Source organism: Theropithecus gelada, chromosome 16 (assembly GCF_003255815.1).
Source record: "Theropithecus gelada isolate Dixy chromosome 16, Tgel_1.0, whole genome shotgun sequence".
Classification (NCBI taxonomy): domain Eukaryota; kingdom Metazoa; phylum Chordata; class Mammalia; order Primates; family Cercopithecidae; genus Theropithecus; species Theropithecus gelada.
The window spans coordinates 28598793-28616191 of NC_037684.1; positions in this window are offsets into that span (position 1 = coordinate 28598793).

Consider the following 17399-nt stretch of genomic DNA (forward strand, 5'->3'; position numbering starts at 1 on the left):
CCATATACTTTTCAGTGTCAACCCCACGCGCTAGGCAAGGGGAAGCAGGAGTCTTTGGTGACAGAGATGTCTATTCCCATGATTGTTGTTGCTATTTCCATCCAAGACAGAGTGATAAGCACCGGATGGGGGGGTGAAAGCATAGTAGGGGTCTAAAAAGTCGGGCAATGAGGGCCTGAGCTGACTGGGGATCTAGCAGTGCTGCCCAGGGAAGACAGCGTCCAGGGGGCTTGGAGAGAGGCAGGAGTTCATAGGGTGAGATGGAGAGAGCAGGGAGTGAAGGTCACTGGGAGCTGAGGGAGTCACATGAACGGTCAAGAGGCAGGAAAATCCAGGCCGGGGGAGAGTCCAAAGCGGGAAGGGGTGGAGAGGTGTGCTGGCAGCCCACCCGGAAGGCCTGGAACGTCAAGATAAGGGTGTGGAGACGCGGAGTCACGCGTGGTCTCTCTGCAGCGTAGTCCAGGGCAGTGGGTGGTCATGGGATAGGAGTGCCAGGTGGGGAGGAGGATGTGAGGAGGGAGAAAGAGAAAGCGGGTAGGGGAGGAAAGTTTGGGGTTCACAGAGGAGAGGCTGGAATGTTCACGAGGAGAGGGGGCTTGCCTGACCCCATGCTCATCCTTCTCCCTGAGGCTCTGCAGCTCCTCTGGGGCCCCAGTTGTCACCTGGCAGTCTCCTTCCTGGAAGTCCACCCGCTTGGGCCCCATTGCTCCATCACCCTCCACAGGGAGAGGCTTGATCTCCTCTTTCTGCTTTGTTCTCCTTCCAGGAAGGAAGTGGCTCCAGATGCCGTGGGTGGGACATTCCTTGGCTCTGCTTGCTGTTCCCAGATTTCTCATGATTCCCGGTGACAGAGCTGGCATCTCTAATCAGCCTCAGAGAGGGGCAGAGGCTTGCTCAAGAACACCCTGCACTCAGGAAGCCAGAGGCTCTTTTGAGCTGTCTCAGCCCTCTGAGTGCAAGACCCACCTCCAGAGAGATGCTCTGGCAAGGTGATTCCCTCCCAGGCCTGCTGGGCTCCTACTGTGTATCCCGCACTGTGACGGGCACCAGGAGACAAGATGGCTTCTACACTCAGGAGCTTACCATAGACTGGGGGAATGAGATATTACTCAGAGAACTATAAACCCTGGGAAGTACCACCAAAGAGGCACAGACCTATGGGGAACCAAAGAAGGGAGGATTCATGTTAAAATATTACTGGGGGCCGGGACTGGTGGCTCACACCTGTAATCCCAGCATTTTGGGAGGCTGAGGCGGGTGGATCACCTAAGGCCAGGAGTTCGAGACCAGCCTGGCTAACATGGCGAAACCCCATTTCTACTAAAAGTACAAAAATTAGCCGGGCATGGTGGTAGGCACCTGTAATCCCAGCTACTCAGGAAGCTGAGGCAGGAGAATTGCTTGAACGGGAGGCAGAGGTTGCAGTGAGCCGTGGAGGTTGCTGTGAGCTGAGACTGTGTCACTGCACTCCAGCCTGGGCGACAAGAGTGACACTCCATCTCAAAAAAAAAAAAAAAAAAAACAAAATTACTGGGAGGAAGTGACATTTTGTGATGGTTCATGAAGAAGGCATAAGATTCTGACAGGTGAAGATGGCTGGGAAGTTATTTCAGGGAGAAGGGAGAGCCCATGCAAAGGTGGTAGAAGGAAGCCGGGTGTGGGGGCTATGCCTGTAATCCCAGCACCTTTGGAGGCTCAGGCAGGCGGATCACCTGAGGTCAGGAGTTCGAGACCAGCCTGACCAACATGATAAAACCCTGTCTCTACTAAATACAAAAAATTAGCTAGGCATGGTGGCACATGCCTGTAATTCCAGCTACTTGGGAGGCTGAGGCAGAAGAATTGGGAGGCGGAGGTGGTAGTGAGCCGAGATTGCACCACTGCAGTCTAGCCTGGGCAATAAGAATGAAACTCCATCTCAAAAAACAAAAAAAAAAATCAAGTCAGGTTCACCTTTAAAGGGCCATGGTCCTGGAGGAAGTATCAGGCCAGAGTGGAGGGAGAGCCAGAAGCCTGGGCTTGCCTCTCAGCTTCTGACTGTGGGTCCTGGGCACATTGGTAAACCTCTCTGGGCCTTGGTTTCCTCAGTGTGGCGTGGAATAGCAGCACCCACTGCTCATGGCAAGTGGAATAGCTGCCCTGGCTTATTTACAGTTGTGTTTAACAAATAGTTTTTCACTTGGAGTGGGTGGGGGCAGGGGAGAGGATCAGTGAATCGGTGCCACTGATGGTTTAGCCTGGAGGGGGGCAGTGGCTGCCTGTCCCTTTTCGTCTTGTGCCTGAAATGTTTGGGGGAAGAAGGTCAGTGGTGGTTGGAAGGATTACCCCCTTCTCAGGCCTAGCTGGCTTCGTCACCTGCCCTCCTGCTCACCTGGAGGGGCGGTTGTGGGACTGAGGTCTGTGTCATTCTGGTCACTGTCATGTCATAAGCTGCTCCGATCAGGCTGGCAGGAGCTCTGCAGCACCAGAGGCTGTGGGCTTCTGGGAGTGGAATGTGAATGCCTGGGAGCCTGGCGGCCTTGGGCCCCATGCCCACACTGGCACAGCCACTCGGTCCAGAAGAGGGGCAGGAATCCAGGTCACCAGCCGGTGCAACACAGGCTGGCTTGCCATCTCCCTTTCCTTTGGTTAATCTTCCCTATGAGGAGAGAGAAAGGAAGAGTCTACAGGATAGAGCTCATTTTGCCAGTTTTTCCCCCCAAAGTCCACTGGGAGGGACGTGTCTGAGCTGCCCACTTCCTTCGGCCAGCCTTGGAGTGAGAGCACATGACTCATAGCCTCACTTCTCTAGACCTGGAAGGTAGTGGGAGAATCAGACAGATCTTGGTTCTAATCCTGGCTCTGCCACTTATTAACTGGGTAACCTTGTGCACGTTATTAACCTCTTCCAGCCTCAGTTTCCTTGACTGTAAAATGGGAATAATAGCACCAACTCATGGTGTTGTGAGAACTGGATGAGCTAATGGTTAGAGTTAGCATAGTGACCAACACATTTTGGAAACCCTCAAATATTAGTTTTCTTCCTTCCTTTCTTCCTTCCTTCCTTCCCTCCTTGCTTCCTTCCTTCCCTCCCTCCCTCCCTCCCTCCTTCCCTCCCTCCTTCCCTCCCTCCCTCCTTCCTTCCTTCCTTCCATCTGGGGAATATCTGCCTTGAGGGCAGAGATCTGAGTTGAGAGAGCTGCAGGTAGATAGAGGTGGCCTCCTTCCTCATAGAACCCCTCAGAATCACAGGCCAGAAGACTGGAGAACAACAGGAAATAGGCGATCTCCAAGCTTTGCACGCTGGCAGTACCCAATAGACGATGAGAGTTATCTGAGGCACTACTATGGTTAAAAGGAATTTAGGGATCTGAGCCCCAGGTGCAGAACCCTAGCATACAGATGGGAGCGATTCCAGCACTCACCATCTCTGGGGAGAATCTGCTCTGGCACCCCTTGCCTTAGGGCCCAAGTGACGCTGAGACAAGCAAGTGTGGCTAGGTACAGCAGCATGGGAGGGGGTGGAAATAGCTGGACTGGGCTTTTCCCCTCTGGAGGACCAGTATCTCCTATCAAAACTTGACAGTATGGATGTCCCAGCCACTCTCTGCCAGCCAATTGACAGTCAGCAGCTAATTCACACTAAAATGTTAACAGCAATAAAGGAATCAATGATATTCACACCCTAGGGGTGTTGAGAGCTGTTAATGGCGGTCAGGTTCTACACGTGGCCTTTCTAGCAGCACAACTGTCCTCTCTGAAGTGCCTGAAGCTCGGCTGCAGAGCTGACTGCTGCAGAATGCCGAGGCCCACGTTCTGGCTTTAGTCTGTGGCTGGGAATCCCACCCAGAGGACACGAGCCACGGTACAGGAGGCAGGCCGAACTGGAGTACAGGGTCACCTTGGTGACCACCATCAGCTCCGAGAGCACGAGTGAGCCAGTTAGCCTTATAAGCTTAGGTCAGATAAGACGAGACCAAGCATGTGGCCCGCTGCCTACCACCGCCCCTTGCTTTGAGAAAGGCAAGGTCTGGAAGGTGGAGGAGAGGTGGCATCTGGGGCAGAGTAGGGCATGGAGGTCCTCTGTGCACAGAGGAGCAAAGCTGTTGCCCCCTGCTCTTCTTCAACGTGGGCAGCTAGAACCTAAACTTAGCACCACATCAACCTCATCTGACACGTGGCTGGAGGAACAAGGCAGTGGTGGCCGTGGCGGGTTGGCCGCAGCCTCTCGTGGGCACAGCAGACCAGCTCTTTGGGCGTAATGTAGCTCTTAGGAGGCCTAGGCCCGGGCTGAACCCAGCGTGGGGGAGTAGGGAGTCTCAAACTTATTGGGCTAAAAATCAGCTGAGGGCATTGTTAAGATGCAGGTTCAGATTCCTTGGGTCTGGGGCCTGAGGCTTTGGTTTTTCACAAGCTCCTGGGTGGTGCTGAGGCTGCGGGTTCAGGTCACACTCTGAACAGTGAGTGTGGATGCCTGCCTTAGTGACAGGCTCAGCAAAACACTTTCCTGGCTGTGACCTCGGTGTCCCTTCCGGCTCTGACACTTTGTGCATCTCCAAGACCGCAAGTTGAGGGGGTGGCTGGGGCGCGGAGCTCCTTCACTCAGTTGCCCCACTGGCGGAGGAAGGTGGCTGCCCTTTGATGGTGATGAAAAATAAGAAGAGTTGCCAACCATTGAGAACTTACTTTGAGGACACCTCATCACTTGTATGTGGCAGAACATGGCCCTGAGATGTTTCTGACGCTCAGGGGACCCTGAGTTAGGAGAAAGTTTAGGGAGAGGAAGCACTGGTTTATTCGGGAATTATTCCCATCCCAGATCTTTCTGGCTCTTTTAAGGGTCAAGGGTCTTATCAATCCCTTTCTCGGTGCCCAGCACAATGCCAAGAGTTCAGGGGGGAAAGCAGACGCCCCACAGAGACCTAGACCTTCCAGAGGCACTGTCCCTGGGCAGGGGAGGCAGGTCAAACCAGCGGTGCTCACCCAGGGAGGCTCCGGGAACTCAGGCCTCTGATCAACCGCAGATAAACACTGAACTTTCTACCTGAGGAAGCTCCCGGGCAGGGCTGGGTTCCTGTCAAGGAGACAGAGAAAGTTTCCATTGAGCGGGTGTGTGTGCATGCGTGCGTGTGTGTGTGAGTGCATGTGTGCAAGTGTATGCGTGTGAGTGCATGAGTCTGTGAATGCATGTGTGTGTGCATGTGTGTATGTGTGTGCATGTGTGTGTGTGTCTGTGTGCGTTTCTGTGTGTGCGCGTGCGCGTGTGCGCATGTGCCGAGGTGCTCTATTATCTTTTCCTCCCTGCAGAAAATCAGGTCAGTGGTTTGACTGTTGTTAACCGCAAGGTGGAGTGGGGAGGTGGCCTGAGCTGCTGAGGCTGGGCTAGAGTATGAGCGCTGGGGTCTGGGGCCACCAGGCTACGGGGCCCCCAGGAAGCAGTGGCAATGCCTGCCAATCTGGGGAGAGGCTGCTGCCTGCCATGTCCTGTTTCCCTCCCAGCATTACTCTCCCTTTCTTTGGGGCCTTGGTTGCCTGTCCTGGTAGACGCTGTTGAATAACCCAGGGACTATGGCTGAAGAGAGGCAGTCACTCTGCCCTGTGGCTCCGGACATGGTGGAGGGTGAGAGGTGCGGGCGGGGCCCCCCATGGGTAGTAGTAACAACAGTCAGGCTTTGGCGGTAGCACTTTCACACTGGAGTCCTCACCTCGCCCACGGTGCCCTGGAAGCATGAGAGCAGGTGTTATTGTTGAGGGCAGTGAGAAAGAGAGAGAGGGGCCAAAGAGCTCATTCAAAGGCGTCCTGGTTCTCACCCTGGCCTCAGACTCCCCTTCTGGAGTCCCTGAGGGCCCCTAGGCCACCCCAAGGGGTTGGAGGAACACTTTGTCCATTCCCCCTGGCGGGTGGAAGGAGGCTGGAGCATGACAGCCGCAACCTGGGCCTCTGTTGGGTCCTTGGCTCTGGGTCTCTCACAGGTGGCTGTCAAGGTGTTGGCTGGGGCCTTGGTCATCTCAAGGCTGGAGCAGGGAAGGACCTGCCTCCCCAGGCCCTAAGCTTGAATGGCGCTGGGGACAGGGGGCAGCACTCTTCTGGCACGGGCAGCCCCTCCTCCATCCTCTTGGCATCCTGTCCTTAAAGTTCATCATTGCCTCGTCTGCTAGTCTCCTCCCCCTCTTTCCACCTCCATCTCCCCAAGTCCTTCTGGCTCTGCTTTTGCTTCCACGGCTGTTTCCTCACGGAGGCTCAGACAATAGAGGCTAATGATCCAACTGCTGAGAGCACACCCTCCCCTAGCAGCCAGAAATCATCTGTTACCCAACGCCCGCCCTCCCTGGGGCCCAGGCTTCCAGACCGAGACCTTTTCCTTCCCTCCCACTTCTTACTGGAAATGAGCCCCATCCTTCCACGCCTCCCTCCCCCCCAGACCTCCCCTAGGGAGGTTCAAGGACTCGCCTCTGACTCCACCTATCTACCGGGCACCCCTCTGTAGGGGGCAGGCAGGGGCTGGGGCCCATGGCCTCTGGAGGCCCTCTGGGAGCACAGCCTTGCCATGACCTCTCTAGGTCAGCTCAGCGCCCTGTGCTGGACGCAGACCCAGAGAACAGCTCAGCACGAGGTTACCAGGCTGACGTTGCACAGACTGTGCTGGAAATTACAGAGTGCCTTGGAGGGAAAAACAAACTGGGGTTTCAGTTCCCATGGAAACGACATCTATTTGCAGAGGTGCTTGCGTCAGAGCCCAGGACCCTGTGCTTGGCAGGGATGGGGTGGACATTAAAAGGCCGGGTCATCTGTTGACTGTCTGGGACTTTTCCAGGACAGTGTCTGAAAGGGGGCCCTTACCTTTAACCACAACAAACAGCTCTTCCCACAGAGGGGCCTGTCTGCCTGGGCATGTCTCTGCAACGCGGGGGTTTTTGGGTAGATTTTAAACTTGTGAGTCAAGGGTGTGGAAAGACCCCGCATTCACCATTCATGAGCATTTATTCCACGAGCATGTTTTGACCTATGATGTGCCAGGCACTGGGCTAGGTCAGCCAATCAGGAGCTGGTCTGGACCTGCTAAGTTTGGGGCCTAAAGCCTCCCTTCCTGGGAGGAACTTTGGTCAGACAGGGGTGAAGTGGGGACCTGCCAGGGACCACGTGACGTGGGAGCACACAGGCTCAGCAATGCCAGTCCCCTCACTTTGCAACCAAAGCAAATGCCTTCTGTCCCCGTGTGTCACAGAGGAGTAATTCCTCGTCTCACGGGGAAAGATGACCCCTAAACTCGCCACTGAGGTCCCCACAGCAGAGGCGATTATTCCAGCTACTGCTATGGGAGAGTGTCTCCTGTTACCCTCTCCACCACTGTACACTTTACAAAGAGGTCTACATCCACTACCTCATTTAACGTAACTCTCTAGGGAAGTTTTCACAACATCACACCCGTTTTCAAACGGGAAAACTGCATGGAGGGAGGAGAAGGCACTTGTCAAGGTCACACAAATGATAAACGGTGAAACCTGTATGGGAATCTGAACGCCAGACCCCCTGCTTTGCCCCCTCCTCCCTGTCCTGGGGCACCTGGTGACCAGACCTCCCACCCTGGCAGGCCTCCAACCAGCCCGGCTGTTTCCCACGCCTGGGGAATGGGAAGCAGCTGTGTGCTAGTGCGGTGGGGCGTGGATTATTCTGGATCTGGTCTCATGGAGGCTGCACATCAGAAAGACCACAGCCCCCAACTCTGCTGCTCACCCAAGTCACTTCACTCTTCTTTGCCTCAGTTTCCCTCTCAGTAAGTTGACAGAAAGCCTGTGCGGGGATCTGAGTGACTTATGCCCTATAAGAAATCGGATGAACTAGGCCGGACGCGGTGGCTCATGCCTGTAATCCCAGCACTTCGGGAGGCCCAAGTGGGCGGATCACGAGGTCAGGATTTCAAGACAAGCCTGGGCAATGAGGTGAAACCCTGTCTCTACTAAAAATACAAAAATTAGCTGGGCATGGTGGCGGGCGCCTGTAGTCTCAGCTACTTGGGAGGCTGAGGCAGGAGAATCGCTTGAACCTGGGAGGTGGAGGTTGCAGTGAGCTGAGATCGTGTCACTGCACTCCAGCCTGGTTGACAGAGTGAGACTCCATCTCAAAAAAAAAAAAAAAAAAAGAAATCTGATGAAATAGTTTCTTGTTGGTGGCCACTTGGATGACCTTTCCTCTCTCCTGTGGATGACTCTAATTGGAATGGGGCACATTAGCACGCCCCTTAGGGCCCATTCATTTTTCTGAATCCCTCCTTAAGCACCTGGTATCACCTAACAGATTGATGGGATTTTCAGGGAAGGGACAGAGCCTGGGACAATTTTAAATAGGGAAGGTTAGGTGGGGCATGGTGGTTCACGCCTGTAATCCCAGCACTTTGGGAGGCCGAAGTGGGCGGATCACTAGAGGTCAGGAGTTTGAGACCAGCCTGACCAACATGGTGAAACCCCCATCTCTACTAAAAATACAAAGATTAGCTGGGCGTGATGGTGCATGCCTGTAATCCCAGCTACTCAGGAGGCTGAGGCAGGAGAGTCACTTGAACTTGGGAGGCAGAGGTTGCAGTGAGCCAGTGCACTCCAGCCTTAGTGAGAGAGCGAGACTCTGTCTCTAAATAAATAAGTAAATAAATAAGGAAGGTTAGGGTTGGGGGTGGAGAATAGAGGTTGTGGGTAAAGAATAGAGGAGGAGGCCGGGCGCGGTGGCTCACGCCTGTAATCCCAGTACTTTGGGAGGCCGGGGCGGGTGGATCACGAGGTCAGGAGATCGAGACCACCCTGGCTAACACGGTGAAACCTTGCCTCTACTAAAAATACAAAAAATTACCTGGGCATGGTGGCGGGCGCCTGTAGTCCCAGCTACTCAGGAGGCTGAGGCAGGAGAATGGCGTGAACCCGGGAGGTGGAGGTTGCGGTGAGCCGAGATCATGCCATTGCACTCCAGCCTGGGCAACAAGAGTGAAACTCCGTCAAAAAAAAAAAAAAAAAAGGAATAGAGGAGGAAGAAAAATTTGCAGGCCTTGGCGTCCTGCTTGGTTTGGTTTGGGTAGGGGGTGGGGCAGGATAGGGCTGTGGGATCCTGAAGGTCCCTGAAGGGATGGTGGCCATGAATTACATCCACCTCTGTGCTTGCACCTGGCTGGGAGGTGTGAAGTGAGAGGAGGAGAAGATGGGATATAAATGTGTTCCAAATGTCTGCTGTAATGAGGGGGTCTGGAGTTTCTGCCCGGAGAATCAGATTGCAGGCCTGATCAGGAGACGAGCTGTTGAACGCTGCAGGAATCCAGGAGGTGCTGTGTCTGTGTGTGCCTTGCCACCCTGTAATGTAGAATTTGCTATCCCATTTCACAAAGGAAGAAGCTGAGGCCCAGAGTTACATGGCACGCCCAAGGCCGTGTAGCTAGTAAGAAGGGAGGTGGGCATCTTCTGACTGACTCTGAGGGCAGGACCGCGTGTGCTTTGTGGGGAGCACAGGGGCACTGTTCTTACTTCGTTGGGTTCAAGACCTTCTGAGCTCTTATGAGACCACTGCTGGGGCCAGCTCGCCTGGGGACTCAGTTCCTGCCCCCACTCCCCACCCGTTCTTTCTTACCCTCTCTCTCCCTCTCCACCTCCGTCCCTGTCCCCTTTCCATCCATGCGTCCACCTCCCCAGCTCTCCCTTTCTTCTGATCCCAGCCGCTGAGTGGGGTGGGTGCGCCCAGGGCCGAAGAGAGAGGTGGGAGACATGAACTTGCGGGTGGAGGACATGAACTTGTTTTCTCTCTAAACCCCTTCCCGGCACATTGTTCTGCTGTCCCCAATGTTAAGTCAATCGAATTGTGTCAGGAGGCTGCAGGGCGTAGGCTGCATGTTGTGGTGCTGCTTGTGAGTGTCTAAGCTCCTTCTGGGTATCAATGCGTGTGCTTTGGCGCATGCACATGGGGGGCTATTGCTGTTTGTGTGGGTGTTGCGTTTGTAGGATGCATGTGTTTGTGCATCTGTGTGTATGTGTATAGTGGATGCACTCTTGTCTATAAAGGTAGGATTTTTTTTTTTTAATTTTACTTTAAGTTCCAGGATACATGTGCAGAATGTGCAGGTTTGTAACAGGTATACATGTGTCATGGTGGTTTGCTGCACCTATCAACCCATCATCTAGGTTTTAAGCCCCTCATGCATTAGGTATTTGTCCCAATGCTGCCCCCCACTAACCCCTGACAGGCCCCAGTGTGTGATGTTCCCCTCCCTGTGTCCATGTCTTCTCATTTTTCAACTCCCGCTTGTAAGTGAGAACATGTGGTGTTTGGTTTTCTTTTCCTGTGTTCGTGTGCTGAGAATGATGGTTTCCAGCTTCATCCATGTCCTTGCAAAGGACATGGACTCATCCTTTTTTATGGCTGCGTAGTATTCCATGGTGTATATATGCCACATTTTCTTTATCCAGTCTATCATTGATGGGCATTTGGGTTGGTTCCAAGTCTTTGCTATTATAAATAGTGCTGCAATAAATATATGTGTGGATATGTCTTTATAGTAGAATGATTTATAATCCTTTAGGTATATACCCAGTAATGGGATTGCTGGGTTACATGGTATTTCTGGTTCCAGATCCTTGAGGAACCACCACACTGTCTTCCACAATTGTTGAACTAATTTACACTCCCACCAACAGTGTAAAAGTGTTAAAAGATATATGCTTAAGCATGTAGTGAACGCTCTCATAAGTGCACACCTGCAGGAGCAACTGCAGAACCTGTAGGGCCCAGTGCAAAATGTAAATGCTGGGCCCCTTGTTTAAAAATCATTAAGAATTTCAAAGTGCAGGCAGCAAAGCATTACACCCAGCATGGGCCTTAGTGCAGGGCCCAGCGTGACTGCACAGGTCGCGGCCTATGAAGCTGGTCTTGTATGGGGGTAAGTTTTCTATTTGTATGTGTATATGCGTGTGCTGGTTGTGTGACTGGTGTGTTAAGTTTTCTTTTTTTTTTTGAGACGGAGTCTCGCTCTGTCGCCCAGGCTGGAGCGCAGTGGCCGGATCTCAGCTCACTGCAAGCTCCGCCTCCCGGGTTTATGCCATTCTCCTGCCTCAGCCTCCGAGTAGCTGGGACTACAGGCGCCCACCACCTCGCCCGGCTTGTTTTTTGTATTTTTAGTAGAGACGAGGTTTCACCGTGTTAGCCAGGATGGTCTCAATCTCCTGACCTCGTGATCCGCCCGCCTCGGCCTCCCAAAGTGCTGGGATTACAGGCTTGAGCCACCGCGCCCGGCTAAGTTTTCTATTTGTATGTGTATATGCGTGTGCTGGTTGTGTGACTGGTGTGTTAAGTGTTCTATTTGTATGTGTATATGCGTGTGCTGGTTGTGTGACTGGTGTGTGTGTGTATGTGCGTGTGTGTGATATGTGCGATGGTGTCTCTTGTGTGAATATTGGGCATCTGTATGTGCGGGCTGTTTGTGAGGTGAGACTGCTCTTGTGAGTGTGTGTGTGAGTGTGAGTGTTCTTGGGCTTGAAATCTGAACCCTTTCCTCACCACCCGGAGGACAGACTCCCTTAGCAGCTGCCTATGCCTTCTGCCGATGCCTATCAAAGGAAAAGTGTGTTTTATTTTTGGCGCCCTTGCTGCCTATTCCCATGGTGCCCCGGGAGGCTTTTATTTGACTGCCTTTGTTGGAAGGATGACAAACACTTCCCTCCACCTGCTGCCATGGTGGCCCCATGAGAAACCACAGCTGGGGGTGGAGCAGCTTCCTCAGCCCCTCACGCACTTGCCCTGCACCTCTTGCAAGCATCCACATGCCCAGAGCCCTGCCCCGCTGAGCACTGGCCTCCTGGACTCTGCGCAGACAAGGCACCCATAGCAAGTTAGAGCTGGAGGCAATGAGTAGAGATGATTTGGTCCAGCAACCTCATTGTACAGCTGGGGAGTTGGAGGCCCAGAAAAGGGAGGTGACCTGCCCATATCGCCCAGTGAGTCTATGGCAAAGCCATCTCAGGCCTGAGAGCCATGTGCCTCTCAGGTGGTGTGCAGCCCTGCAGGGCTAGCCCATGGAGGAAGCCTAGGTGAGAAGCAGGGCCCAGAGGGGAGAAGCGGGGACCAGATTCTGTGGAGCAGCAAAGACCTGGTTATCGCCCAGCTGTGGGGGTCACAGCCACCGGCAGATGGGGGCTGTGTCTTTGTTATTTGATTCTCCCTTCTCCCAGGTCAGAGTTCTGTGTCTGACACGGTTTGAAAGATGTTGGTTGGACACAGTACAGCGCCTGGCACTCAGTAGGGGCTCTGGAAATATTTGGTATTAAACAGCTGTTTAGTTGAATGGTGTAGTAGGGTGGCAAAAGCAAACTTTGGAGGCAGCTAGAACTGGTTGAAATCACTTAGTAGCTGTGTGACGCTGATAAAGTTACTTAACGTCTCTGAGCCTCAGTTTCCTCATTTATTAAATGAGACTCTAGTAGAGTTGTTGTGGGGATTACATGAGATAAGATACCGATGCTTAATACAGTTGTTGTGGGGATTAAATGAGATAAGATACCGATGCTTAATACAGTGTATAGTATGTAATAACATCTTCATAAAATTGCTAGCTGTGTCACCACAGGTAAGTTACATGAGCTCACTAAACCTGTTTCCTTCTCTGTTGTCGTCAGAATTCAATGGAAGATAGTATAGCTATCCTAGTCCTTGGTGCATCACAGGCACTTAGTAAATGTTAGCCTGTCTCCCGCCTAGGTTCATCACCCCTCCACCTCTTCAACGTCTCTTTCCTCTGCCCCCAGCCTCTGTGATCCCTGCCATCCCTTCCAGGACATCTCATCTCTCATATCTTCTGTCTCCCAGCCTCTGACACTCCCAGCAACAAAAGCTCACAAGGTCTTGTGGTCCATGGTTTCCTCAGGGTTCGGCTCTGATGAGCATGGGTGGGAGGGGGCAACTAAGAAGGATGCTGGGGACACAATAGGTGTAGTCCTTGGACGAAAATCCCAGTTCTGCTTTTGACAAAGGATTGAAGGATTCCAGTGGGTCTAGGCCTGTGTCTTGCCCTGGAGAACTAAGGCAGAGGGCTGTCTTCCTGAACAGCCCAGTCACAAAGCTGCCACCATTCTTCCCATTCCCTTCCTCCTGATTTCCAAGTCCAGAGGTTGCCAATTGCACCCTCAGCAGCTGAGCTTCCCGAAATGGGAGTGTGCGGAGGAGGGCAGGTGGCAGGTAAGAGATGCTAGCGCAAGCAAGACAGCGTGTCCAGAGAGTCAGTTGTAGAAGTCTGTGGAGCTTCGGGGCAGGAGGCAGTGCTGGTTTCCGCATAGGTGACCCCCTAGCACTGGCTTCACCATAGGCCTGGGCCAGGCCACAGAAAACACCCCCTGGGCCTGAGAAGCAGACTGAACCATTCAGTCTTTACACGTGATCAGGTTTCTGCTTCAGTCACTGGAGTGCAGTTGCATAAACCAAATGAGATCAATGAGCTTGCCTTTCCAGGCCTCTTTAAACATTGGGAAATGGTTTGGGGGCATCTCATCCGCTGCATCTGTTGTGCTTCCCAATGTCAGATATTATTTACTTGGAGCAAATATAAACTATTCTGTCCTAAATAAACTCTGACACAGGCACAAGAGGACTTCAGGGCAAGAACTGTCTCCTTACCTGCCCTCTTGCTAGTGGGCACGGATATCTGACCTCAAGACCTATTGCATCATGCAGGGACCGAGCCAGTCCAGACCTGGCCAAGCCTGTGAGGAGATGTTTATTTACCCAGAGATGAGAACCTGGAGGCCACACTGTGTGGTGGTTACCGTGACACGTAGGACAGCCCAGCCACAGAATTCCCTGGGGTTAGTGAACAACACACAGAAATAAGGTTATATCCATCCTCAAAGTGAACATGGGCAGGAGAGAATCTGACGGCGGCAGAGGAATCTGAATTGGGTCACGCACAGACTCAAAGAGAGGAGCCCGTGGGGAATTCACATCCCGGCATTTCTGATTTCGCACGAGATCAGCTGAGATTGACTTAGTCTGGAGCAGCTCTCCTCAGAAAAGGGCCTGGGGAGCTTTTTCTGTACACAGACTCCTGTCAGTGGCTCTGCCTGGGCCCAAGAGAAGTGCAGGGACAGAGCGGGTGGCTGCTGGAGGAGTTGGGGCTTCTCAGACAGCTGCTCCGTGGGCTGGAGTGCCAGGAGGGCTTGCTTTTCTGAAGCCTGACACGGTTGCTCTTTTGAGTTGAGGGAGAGGCCCCCCCACCTTTTTTACTCTCCCTGGGGTTTCCCTAGGGTCTCAGACCAGAGGAACATGGCCATTTCTAACCATCTTCTCTGCAAAGAAGGCCATGGACCCACCTGTCTCTAAGACTAACAGAGCCCCATTCTCCTCACCTGAGACTGGGAAACCTGCGGAGGCTGTGTGTGTGTGTGTGTGTGTGTGTGTGTGTGCGCGCGCGCGCACGCGCACGCACATGCACGTGTGTGCATGCAGGAAGGGGCATCTGACTACACACTGAAGATACGCTTCAAGTCCCACCCCCAGTGTGTATTCCCTAAAACCCATTCCTGCCCCATCTTCCCCCTGCCTTTCCCCCTCTCCTTTGCCTTAATTCCCCTGCCAATCCCTTTAGGTCTGTTTCCTTTCCTCCAACTGTTCACCCTCAGCAAAGACATGTAACTGAGAACCATTCCCAGAGAAGACGGCCCATCTTCCTTTCTTAAAAAGATCAGCTGCCTGATTTCCTTTGGGCCCGCTGCCATATTTCTTTTGTATTTCATTCATTCTCCAGACTCAGTGATAAGCATGGGAGCTATTTAAAGGGGAGAAGGGAGGTTCTCCTTAAGGACCTAATCAAAGGACAAGATGGACGGTGCCTGCTGGAGAGAACGAGACAGCGTGGGATGAGAGCAGGTGCCACGGTGGATGTGCAGGGATGTTCCCATGAGCCCAGCAGGGTCTGGTGGGAAGAGCTCTGGTTAGGAGCCCGGGGAACGAGGTTAAAGTTCCCCCATCTTTGCAGAGCTCCCGAGAGACCTCAGGTGAGTTGCTTCCCTCTCTGAGCATGAGTTGACTCACCATACAATGGATGGAAAGGCCAGAATCACTCATCTCTAAATTGCCTTCCAGCTTGAATTATAAATTCTGTGGGGATGGAAATGGGCTAAGGAATTGAACTTGGTTTCCTCATGGTTAGCAACTTTTTTTTTTTAAAGTTACCATTTCTTAAACATCTCCTAAAGATTACCAACAACGCATATGTAAGTTTTTCTAAGCGTTTTACATATATGGATTTGTTGCCTTCCACAACAATCCGAGGACATAGGTACCATTAATATCCCTATTATACAGATTAAGAAACTGAGGTACAGAGAGGCTAAGTAACCAGCCCAGGTAGTGGAGCCGGGGTTCAAACCAGGCAGTCTGGCTGCAAAGTCCCCATTCCTTACCACCACACTCAATATTCCAAGCATTGTGCTAAGTGTTTATACAAATCCTTTCCATTTTGCAGTTGAGAAATCCAAGACTCAGAGCAGTTGAGCAACAGCTGAAGGTCACACAGCTGGGAAGCAGTAGAGATGAGATTCCAAGTCGGCAGAGCTCCAGAGTCTCTGCTGTCCCCCACACCCTCCTGCAACCCTGCCAGACGCTTAGGCTCCCAAAGCAAGTTTAACCAATATCCCTACGTTGCAACGCCTCTTCAGGCAAGTCAGCTTCTCCCCCCTGGGCCTCAGTTTCACCATCTAGAAAATGACTGGGGGATTGGCCCAGCTGATCTTTGAGGTCCCTTGGAGCTCTGTGAGTCTGTGATGAGAAAGGTGTGGTGCTTCTAGCTGAAAGGGCAGATCTGTGGCCTGGGAATGCCTTGGGCTTGACCTGGGGTTGCAGCCAGCAAGGATGAGGAAGACGAGGGCCTGGGGATGACATGAAAAGGAAATTTCAGGTGACTGGAGCAGGCTCATGGCTGTGAATCCGGGAAGAGGGGGCAGATGTATGAAGCCGGTAAGAAAAGAAGAGGGAAGCCCTGGGTGAGCCTCTCAGGGGGCCTTTTCCTTCTTACCAGGGGGTCACCCCAAGCTCAAGATGGGCACGTGAGCGCCTTGGGCAGGGGAGCAGGGATCAGGCCAGCACTGAGCCGAGGTCAGAACTTCTGAGACACAGCAGTTTGAGGGAATGAACATTGCTGGGGGTTTTGTTTTCTCTGTAAATATTTGGAGATGTCCAGTTATTCTAGAAAAATGTATCAGCAGCTGAGGTGGCGCGTTGGCGCGGTTGGCCTGGCTGCCTTTTCCATGACTGCTGTTACATTCCTCCCCTTCAGGAACCGACTGTTTTCCCATCTGTAACCTCATTAGGATGTCCACACCAGCGGGCGCCACACGCACATGTGCTCCGGCAGGTTCCCCTCGGGGACACACGCACACTGGCATCGCCCCCTGGCCGCACGCTCACGCACACAGTGGCAGCTGTGCCTTTTAATATTTAATGCCGTTGCTGCGAATGCTGCTCCACGCTGACTGCATCCGTGCCAGGCTCATTCCTCTCAGGGCACCGATTCCCGGCTTGGAGACCAGCTGACAAATCTTGTTAAAAACCTTCCAGCCCAGTGCATCTCTCGGAGGAGGGTAATGTCACGTTCTTGCGAGATGAGAGAATGGGCGTCATTACCAGGCAGCTCCATTTTCAATGAGGCTCTTTCCACTTGGGGAAATTGATGGAATCACCTATTGCGTGAGTGTCTCAGCCCTCCCTCTAGTTCCCCCCAGGCCAGAGCTATTGCAGCTCTGGGTCCTTCAGACCCCTCTCGATGCATTGCAGGTTGGACTGACCTGCTTTCTGGCTTGCAGAAGTCACGGCTCTGGGTGGGCACCAAGGCACGAAATGACATGAACACCTGGCCTGTGTGGGGGCCTGTGTCTGTCCCTCTCTCCCTACTCCTCCATAGTTGGTAGCCACACTATGGTTTGAACGTATGTATCTGTCCAACATTCATATGTTGGAACATAAACCCCAAGGCAATGGTATGAGAAGTCGGGGGGGCCTTTGGGAGGTGATTAGGTCATGAAGGCTCCACCCTTGTGAATGGGATTAATGCTCTTATAGCAATAAAAGAGCAGGAGGAAACTAGTTCGGCTCATTGTGATCTTCCACTCTTCTACCATGTGAGGACACAGCGTTTGTCCCCTCCAGAGGGCACGGCAAGGCCCCATCTCGGAAGCAGAGAGAGCCTGCACAAGACACTGAATCTGTTGGCGTCTTGATCTTGGACTTCCCATCCTCTAAAACTGTGAGAAATACATTTCTATGGTTTATAAATTACTCCATTGGTGGCATTTTGTTGTAGCAGCAGGAAGGGACTATGACATACACTGTGGAGGCCACTGCTGCTACAGTGGCCAGCAGAGAGCGTCATGGGTGGTTCCAGCTCTCATGCAGCCAGCAAAGGGTC